The sequence below is a fragment of the Triticum dicoccoides genome, chromosome 5A, assembly GCF_002162155.2.
Source record: "Triticum dicoccoides isolate Atlit2015 ecotype Zavitan chromosome 5A, WEW_v2.0, whole genome shotgun sequence".
NCBI lineage: Eukaryota > Viridiplantae > Streptophyta > Magnoliopsida > Poales > Poaceae > Triticum > Triticum dicoccoides.
Window position 1 is genome coordinate 78,880,044 of NC_041388.1, and position 9,194 is coordinate 78,889,237.

Sequence of the window (9,194 nt, forward strand, 5' to 3'; positions counted from 1 at the left end):
AAGGCCGTGGAAGGCAACGACCAAAACAAAAGGTCATTAGTTTAACGACCTTCTGTTTTGGTCGCTAGCTGTCTTCCGAGGCCACGTAGGATCCGACGTGGCAATCTGACGTGGCAAAATTGTGATCAAATGAGAAGGTCGTTGGTTTAAATCAGTCCGGTCCAGTTCGGTGTTTTACATGGGCCAAGCCTAAATCAGCCCATTTATTGAATTTTTCCTTGTTAATTCTGGTCGGCTTCATGGGCCTGGCCCAAGAATTCAGCCTTTTTATATATCTGGTTGTGCCTTTTCTTTTTATTTTCTAGGACGTGGCCTTCTATAATTCATTTCTTTTTTGGGTTCGGCCCTTTTACAATGCAATCTATTTTGGACCTCCACAACAGACATGGTTATTCCATCTTGACATCTCAGCATATTCCCATGAATTCAAACCATTTTATTTCTTTCATTTCTTTCAACACAAAAGGATTCTTTAAACATCCATGAAAGTAGATAGTAGATACATTGGACAGAGACTGAATTAACATGAAAATGAAGCAACATTTCTATTTCTACCATTTCTATTTCTACCAGCAACATTTCTATATCTACCAGCAACAGTAGATGCTTGCAACGAGCTAAACTAACAACAACCATCCTTCATCAATTAGTGCTGCTGCTTGGTGTGCCGCATCACTAGTCGCCCTGCACACAGCAAGTTTCCAGAGCAATGTAGGGAGCCTTATCCTGCAATTAATTCAAACATAGGAAATGTTAGTGCGGTGCCACTCTCATCCATTCAACTGACAGCATCTAACACTAGCTATCTCAAGGAGGGAGATAAGGGAATTGATAGGCCAATACCAGTTAATGATGGCGCCAACGATGATCTGGATGGGGTTGGCATTGGTGAGGAGGTGGATGATCTCCATGGTGTGCCTGATGATGCAGACTAGCATGATCTTCCCGTTGTTGCTGTCGTGCATCATGAGCGAGTTGGGTGAGGGGCTGAATGCTAGTACAAAACAATGAAAGACAACTAAAGCTGGATAGAAGAATGCATTCATCTTGCAAGTCAACAGTTCTCACAGAGAACAGGATACCATAATATGAATGACGACACTTAGATTCTAATCAAACATAGACAAAGTTCACTACAGTAGTAATAGTACATCTTCACTTGAATATATCGAAGAAGTCCAATTGGTTCTCATAAGCAAGTGTTATCAGGTTAGCCTTAACATCGCAGCCTAACTTATACAACTTAATTGTGAGCAAAGAGTACATATTAGTAAAAGGTTAGGTAAGAACATAAAGAAAGATAAAGGTACCAGAGTGAGAAAACATTGGTGATACAAGTAGCATAAGCATAATACAACAACATATATTTGACATGTGGGTATATATGTGTGTGTGTAGTTCAGTTGGACATATAAAAGAAGTCCAGTCAGACCATAAGTAAGTATTCTTCACAGGTTAACCTCAATACAACGCCCCAACATTGTTAATTATCAGCAAACAACACATGTCAGCCATCTAGTTTTGTTCTACTGAACCAATTGGACAATAGCCATCTATTTTGTAACAACTACAGTTAACTTGGGACAAATCCAACCAAACCAATTGGTAAACAAAATTGCACTGAATTTTTGGGGCATCAAGCAAGCAATTTAATTGGCAAACAATGAAATTTAGTCAAGCATATAAGAAAATTTGGAGCAGCAGAAATTAGGGACTAAGCCTAGAAATTGAAACAGGGAGATGTAGAGGGAGGCCTTGAAATAGAATTGTTGCTTCCACGTGGATGGGCATCTTCCATGGAACAACATCACTCAGGGACTTCCACTTATCACCATTAGCCTTTCCATTCGACGAACACAAACCAGATTAGGACAACAAATTCACAAGGAAACTCAGCATTACACAGTATAAATAAATGAGTTTGGCACTGTCAGTTTTACACAGTATAAATAAATGAGTTCCCACCTCAGCATTACATCATACAACTGGTACACACAACATTCGTCTACACTTAACGCAACCAATTCAGTAACTATGGTATTAAATAAGCTGCTTATTTTCCGGAGCACACATGAGCACCCTGTTTGCGTGATTAGCTCTCAGGGGTTAAACAGTACCTGCTCGATTGCAGGGACCAGACATCCATTACATGCAAGGCAATGTAGATCATCAACAAGTATATAAGCATTTAGGCCAGTCGCTAATCTATTACAAAACAATACAAAAGTAGGAAGCCAAACATCTAAGCAAACATGATTGGCAGCAATGCACCATCATACATGCGTCGACTGCCCCGCAGGCAACCCTACTACAATGACAGGGCTTCGGTACAGGAACATTGCTGGTAACTCATCAGAAAGTTCTGATTAAGTAAACCCCAGAAATAAAAGCTCGAGGATGGATGCGCAAAAGGTCATGGGCTTCAATAATCATGCTAGCCTTTTCAGATGGTATAAAGTAGGGAAAGGCAGAAACTGGTAAGTTTTGCTGGAGCAGAACTAACATTATTTTCTAGCCCAGAGCCAAACAAGAAATGTGCAGAATATACTAGTGGTAATCTTATCACCATTAATAGTACAATAAACTCAGATCTTATAGATCAAATTGAACACTATATATGTAGAATATTTACAGCTAAGATTTATCTTTGGACTGTATTTGGACACTAAATATCCAGAATATTTTAGATTACCAACAATAAAAGTTCATGACTGTCAAACAGGGATATACAGTTTCTGGCAATCAGTTAAAACAAGGGAAGAATCTATATATCACATTCAGGGAACTAAGTTGATATTATCAGCATCCAAAATCCTTTAGAAAGCCTACATGTGAAACTAGAAGTAGGACAGCGGCCCGATGTGCCTAGGGGCCAGGGAGGTACGATGAGAGAGCACAACGACATCCATGGCGTCAGAGCCAAACATGCCTCCATGGCCACAGTCAACTCCCTCTTCCATCGCTTTTGACAAGAACTTGTGATCCCTGTAATGTATCATTGTTAAATAAAGCAAAATATAAGCATATGGAAGAAACCCTTTTGAGCAGCTCTCCAATTACATAGAATAACAAATGTAGCAAAGGGCCATGTGATGGTCGGAAATGCCTTGCCTTGTAGTGTGGTGAGTAAGAACTAGAGAGAGGAAATGGTAGTTAGTACCTTCCAGATGCCCACGAAACGCAGAAGCAACTGCGATAGTCCCATCCGTGGTCTCCACAACTGCAAAAGAACAAAGAAGATGGTTACCGAGGCACCCAAGTTACTTCATAATCTACACAGGATTTACCAAAAATGTAGCGCCTATGTAGAAGAAACTATGAAATGTGTAGAAGAGTCACCACATGAACAAATAAACAAGACCCCCATGAACTTGGAAGGTTGTGAACACTAATAGTACGCATGACAGACCTTGGAAGACTGACTGCATGTAACTTGTGAAGAATACAAATAACACACGGGCATCATACCAATCCTACACATTTCACTATTATGCCGGTAGGAATAGGATAGCATACAAGAACTACAACATCCTGAATCATGATTGGATGTGACAGAGATGCAAAAAATATACAGAGTAGTTGATTCCTAAGCATGATAACATATAAACATGTCAAGGCACATTGTCAGTTACTATGACTGACATTTTTCTCTACAGACGCTACAAACAAGTCACATGTTCGTCACACATTAGCACATGAAGGTACCAACCGAACGAATATTTTGCTTCTAGAAACACTATTCATCACAAGCTATAGAATGCAGTATAGAACTCTGTTCAGCACAAACCGTAGAAAATAGTTTTTTGACTCTATTCAGCAAAAACTAGAGAGTATACTCTACAACTTTGTTCAAGTAAAACTACACAGTACTACAATCTACACCAATACCGACACTGTCGGCTATTCCTTGCTCTGAAACTCTGTCACTTCTATGCTAGTACTATAAACTAGTACTCCACAACATCCTGAATCTTTGGCAATACAATCTGCGAGAAGATGTTCCATAGCAAAAGGATCATTTGCGGCCTGGATCATTTGTCAGTGCGAAACAAGAATTCGCTGTGCAAGACATGTAATTAGGCAATGGAGACAGTAAAGGAAACTCACCAAAACATTTCGGCCTCCTGTTGCTGCGCGCGACCTCAAGCACCTCCGTCACAGACCCGGTAGCATCACCGCCATGAGCTCCTCTCCCGGCGGCTGAAAGAAGAGGAGTGAACCAAGTGGCGGCCGAGCATGGGGGCTCCTCAGCCAGCGCGGCCCTTGCGCAAATCCTTCATGCCCAGGCGAAGCTGGGCTTCCGGACCACGACCATTGACGAGCAGCCACCGCCGACGATGGGGCGGAGGTGGCGCGTCATGGATCTTCCTCCACAAGTGTGCACCAGCCAAGGGAAGAGAGAGAGAATGTTGGTGGGGGTGGCGCCGGTGGGGGAGATGGGCATTGAGGTCGTCGGTGGGGAAGCGTGGCGCCGAGGTAGACGAGGGCGGTGACCATGGGATGCGATGGAATCCGGGAGAGGAGGTGCTGCGCTCATTCGTTTCAGATGTGCTGCATCGGTGGGGAAGATGTTGCATCCGGGGGAGAAGGTGGGGTGGTGGCAAAGCAGGCAGTCGGTGGGGAAAGATGGTGGGCAGTGGCGCATCATCGAGAGCTAGGGTTGGGTGCGAGAGCAGATTGGCCGCATAGGGAGAGGAAGAGAGAGGAGTTCGAGTGGTTCGGTGGGAAATTAAGGAGGCAGGGTGTGGATGTAAAATTAGCACGAGGATAGAGCTAGGGTTGGTGTGGAAGGATCGAGGACTGCCGTTGGATCAACGAGCATCCAACGGTGTTTGATGCATGATCCGCGTGACACGTCTATGGACCAATCATAATGCATTATGACATTATGACCATCTAAATTGGTCGTAGTTGACTAAAAATAACGTGTTAAAATCATGTCAGCTATTTTGTGACCTGGAAATTCAAAAAAAGAAGAATATATTTGCATAAGTTTGCATCTTGAAATAGTTTGGTCAAATGAGATTATATTTTGCACAAGTTTGCATCTTGGTATAAAAAGAATGTTGCCTAAAATAGTTTTCATTTTCTTTGAACGAAAAAATCATTTTCGATTTTTTGAGTGCTCAAAATGACTTTTTTGTGAAGGACCTATCATGTATTTGTTGCAAAATTAGACCAAATCAATTTTATGAAATATTAGGCTATATTTAATGTAAAATTGACCAAATGATTGGGTTTCGAAAGTTTCGATCCACATCTCGTGAAAAAGACAAATTTTTGCCGACTCAGCTGAAAGCGGGTCAAATTTGAACTGCAGTTACCTCATAGTTTGTTCTTTATTTTTTCCAACAGTCATGTTTAGGTTCAAATGTATCTATTTAGTTAGAGATACATCAAAAAATTTCCAATATTCAACCACTAGCTAGGAACGGTCATGCCCGCTGTTTTGAACGCATTTTGAAACAGGCATAAAGAATTCAAAAAAATTCAAAAATTTGGAAAACCTTCGCATTGTGTCATTATATGTGACCAAGTTACTAGGAAAAATAATAAACTTGTAATACGGCAGTTATTTTAAAAAAGTGTTCTCGGAAATGAGCTATCATGTGTGAAGATTCATGGCTTTCAAGCCAAATGATCAATCTTATGGCCACATTCATGGCATAGTTTGTTCAAATGATCTCATATTGTGCAGAAGGGTGCATCTTAGAATGGCAAACAATGTTGCCTAAGGAAGTTTTCATTTTCTTTGGACGACAAATTCATTTTCTATTTTTCGAGGGCCCTAATTGAGTTTTTTTGTGAAGGACCTACCATATATTTGTTGCAAAATTATACCAAATCAATTTTCTAAAATACTAGGCCATATATAATGCACAATTGACAAAATGGTTGGGTGTCAAAAGTTTCGATTCACCTCTCGTGAAAAAGACAAAATTCTGCTGATTTAGTAAAAAGCGGGTAAAATTTGAACTGCAGCTGCCTCATAGTTTGCTCTTTATTTTTTCCAAAAGTCATTTATGGGTACATAAGTATCTATTTAATCAGAGAAACATGGTTTGGTGGCGATATATTGAGGTTTGGATGGTGGCCGAGGGCCGCAACTCCGGAGCGTGTAAACTCGCATGCCCGCTGCATGGTCATCGCATGACCGTGGTGTTGCCACGCGTTCCGGGCAGCCTAGGCATGTCTAGTGGGTTGGGCACTCCACTGATAGGTGTCAGGAAGAAGAAGGCAATACAATAATTTTTCCAACATTCAATCACTACCTAGGAACGGTCAAGCCCAACGTTTTGACCGCATTTTAAAATGGGCATCAAAAATTCAAAAAAAAAATCAAAAAATTAGGACATCATCGCATTGTTTCATTATATGTGACCATGTTACCAGGAAAATAATAAACTTGCAAATACGATGATTATTTTAAAAAGGTGTTCTTAGAAACGAGCTATCATGTGTGGAGATCAATGGCTTTCAAGCCAAATGATCAATCTTATGGCCACATTCATGGCATAGTTTGTTCAAATGATCTCATGTTGTGCACTAGGGTGCATCTTGGGATGGCAAACAATGTTGCCTAAGGAATTTTTCATTTTCTTTGGATGAAAAATTCATTTTCTATTTTTCGAGTGCCCAAAATGAGTTTTTTTGTGAAGGACTTACCATATTTTTGTTGCATTATTGGACCAAATCATATTTATAAATTAGTAGGCCATATTTAATGCACAATTGACCAAATGGTTGGGTGTCAAAAGATTTGATCCACCTCTCGTGAAAAAGACAAATTTCCGCCGTTTTAGCTTGAAGCGGGTCAAATTTGAACTGCCGCTGCCCCATAGTTTGCTATTTATTTTTTTCCAAAAATAATTTCTAGGTACAAAAGTATCTATTTAATCTGAGAAACACCAAAAAATTCCAAGATTCAACCACTAGCTAGGAACGGTCATTTCCACCGTTTTGACCACATTTTGAAATGGGCATAAAAATTCAAAAAAATCAAAAAATTGGAAAACCTTTGCATTGTGTCATAATATGTGACCAAGTTACCAGGAAAAATAATAAACTTGTAATACGACAATTCTCTTAATTTTTTTTTCAGAAATGAGCTATCATATGTGAAGATTTGTGGCTTCCAAGCCAAATGATCAATCTTATGGCGACATTCATGGCATAGTTAGTTCAGATGATCTCATATTGTGCATAAGGGTGCATATTGGATTGGCAAACAATGTTTCCTAAGGGATTTTGCATTTTCTTTGGATGAAAAATCAATTTTCCATTTTTCGAGTGCCAAAATGAGTTTGTTTTGTGAAGGACCTACCATATATTTGTTGCAAAATGGGACCAGGTAATTTTTATAATATATTAGGCCATATTTAATGTAAAATTGACAAAATGGTTGGTCGTCAAAAGTATCTATACACCTCTGGTGAAAAAGACAAATTTCTACCGATTTAGTAGGAAGCGGGTCAAATTTGAACTTTAGCTGCCTCATAGTTTGCTATTTATTCTTTCCAAAAATCATTTATAGGTACATAAGTATCTATTTAATCAGAAATACATGGTTTGGTGGCGATACGTTGAGGTTTGGATGGTGGCCGAGGGTCGCAACTCCAGGGCGCGTAAACTCGCATGCCCGATGCATGGTCACTGCATGAACATGGTGTTGCCATGTGTTCCGGGCGGCCTAGGCATCTCTAGTGGGTTGGGCACTCCCCTGATAGGTGTCAAGAAGAAGAAGGCAACAGAAGAATCTCACGAGGAGATTGAATTGAGCTCAAACGTGAATTAGCACCCAAGTGTTTGATTAGTGGTACGGGAAATGCACATGGACAATGGGCATGAGTTTTGGCCGAGGATGATCATCTACTAAGTGTTGGGGAACGTCGTAATTTCAAAAAAAATCCTACGCACACGCAAGATCATGGTGATGCATAGCAACAAGAGGGGAGAGTGTCGTCCACATACCCTCGTAGACCGTAAGCGGAAGCGTTATGAGAACGCGGTTGATGTAGTCGTACGTCTTCACGACCCGACCGATCCAAGTACCGAACATACGACACTTCGGAGTTCAGCACACGTTCAGCTCGGTGACGTCCTACGAACTCCAATCTAGCAGAGCTTCGAGGGAGAGTTCCGTCAGCACGACGGCGTGATGACGGTGATGATGATGCTACCAACGCAGGGCTTCGCCTAAGCACCGCTGTCGGTGTCAAAACCGGCGGATCTCGGGTAGGGGGTCCCGAACTGTGTGTCTAGGCCGGATGGTAACAGGAGGCAAGGAACACGATGTTTTACCCAGGTTCAGGCCCTCTTGATGGAGGTAAAACCCTACGTCCTGCTTGATTAATATTGATGATACGGGTAGTACAAGAGTAGATATACCACGAGATCAAGGAGGCTAAACCCTAAAAGCTAGACTATGGTATGATTGTTGTTGTGTATGTTGTATCGACTAGCCTGGCCTCGGTTTATATAATGCACCAGAGGCCTAGGATAACAAGAGTCCTAGCCGAATACGCTGGTCGGGTGGAGTCCTTGTCTTGATCGCCAAGTCTTGTGGAATCTTCCTTGTATGCGGCAACTGTCCGAACTGGCCCATGAGTATGCGGCCATGGGGGTTCTCGGCCCAATCCAACTGATCGGGAGACGATGTGATGAGTACCCCCTAGTCCAGGACACCGTTAGTAGCCCCCTGAACCAGTCTTCAAGTTAGGGACGCTCCTTGATCCTTCTGAACTGTTCTTCATCTTCGGTCGACGGTCTTGAAAACTGGTTCAACAAATCTACTCATCTTCAATCTTGAGGATCGCCAAAATGCATTCAGCAAGTTTACACGTCGGGTATTCAAGGAGCCCCTTTAAGTTTCCGGCCTTTATCAATGCCTTGTTATTTTTATGCCACACCTCGGGTTTGAAGTTGTTCCCGGGAGGCAGTGTCCTCTTGCGTCCGAGCTCTAACGCTGGACTGCATTCGAGGTATCCTTTGCGGTCGTGCACCAATGCTGGACCGCTTCCGAGCTCCAACGCCGGAATGTATCCGAGCTCCACCGCCGGACTATGTCCAAGCTCCAACGCCAGACTATATCCGAGCTCCAATGCCGGACTATATCCGAGCTCCAACGCCGGACTATATCTGAGGTGTCATATCACCTTGGTTCAAAAAAGTTGAAGGAGTTTAGCCGAGCAATC

The 9,194-nt window shown here is 41.9% G+C and overlaps 1 long non-coding RNA gene across 1 annotated transcript; it reads right to left on the minus strand.

Annotated features, from left to right (window-relative positions):
* Positions 1-606: 606 nt before the first annotated feature.
* On the minus strand, positions 607-4,718 carry LOC119299456. The gene is made up of 5 exons (XR_005146204.1): positions 4,108-4,718; positions 3,161-3,212; positions 2,830-2,985; positions 844-1,839; positions 607-726 (listed from the first exon to the last, which is right to left on the minus strand). It is a non-coding gene; the product is annotated as an uncharacterized LOC119299456 (long non-coding RNA).
* Between the last annotated feature and the right edge of the window lie 4,476 nt (positions 4,719-9,194).